We start from the raw sequence: 1,007 nt of genomic DNA, 5'->3' as shown, positions 1-1,007 counted from the left end.
ACTCGAAAACGATCGCGGGTATTCAGAAAATAAATCCGTATGGCGACGATTGCCCAGTTACAAAAAACGAATGCGTAGGACATGTTGAAAAAAGAATGGGTTTGCAGCTCCGAAATATAAAAAAGAAAGAGAAGCTCGGCGGCAAAAATCGACTGACGGAAGTTCTTATAAAGAAATTGACAATTTTTTACGGCTTGGCTATACGACGAAATGTTAATTCAGTGACAGAAATGAGAAAGGCTATTTTTGCAACCTTGGATCATTACTGTTCAAGCGACGAATCTCCAAGGCACGATAATTGTCCACCAGGCGCCGATAGTTGGTGCAAATGGCGTCAAGCTAAAGCAAGAAATGAATTGTCAACGTATCAGCATGGAGCTCGAGTTATTGACAACAAGATTGAAAAGCACATCCGGCCAATCTACGAAAAACTTTCCACTGAAGACCTTTAATGCTGTCACGTCCGGTGAAAACCCGGACCGTATTTTTCACTTTCGAAAAGAAACAACTCTCCAGAAAATTAATCCTTTCTTAACCCTTTCACATTAACCCCCCCCCCCGAACAAGGGCAACCCTTCACCTCAACCCTTTCACTACCTCACCATCAACCCTTCCTCCGCCCACCGCCACACGGCATCTAAATTTTTCTAAGTCCCTTACATCTAAATTTTTCTAAGTCCCTTACATCTAAATTTTTCTAAGTCCCTTACATCTAAATTTTTCTAAGTCCCTTACTCCTAAATTTTTCTAAGTCCCTTACACCTAAATTTTTCTAAGTCCCTTACTCCTAAATTTTTCAAAGCCCCTTACTTCTAAATTTTTCTAAGTCCCTTACATCTAAATTTTTCTAAGTCCCTCACATCTAAATTTTCCTAAGTCCCTTACTTCTAAATTTTTCTAAGTCCCTTACTTCTAAATTTTTTCTAAGTCCCTTACATCTAAATTTTTTTAAGTCCCTTACATCTAAATTTTCCTAAGTCCCTTACTTCTAAATTTTTCTAAGTCTT

The sequence above is a fragment of the Odontomachus brunneus genome, unplaced genomic scaffold (assembly GCF_010583005.1).
Source record: "Odontomachus brunneus isolate Ranch 3 - 2012 unplaced genomic scaffold, Obru_v1 Obru_scaffold_174, whole genome shotgun sequence".
Classification (NCBI taxonomy): Eukaryota; Metazoa; Arthropoda; class Insecta; order Hymenoptera; family Formicidae; genus Odontomachus; species Odontomachus brunneus.
This window is presented reverse-complemented; position numbering follows the sequence as displayed.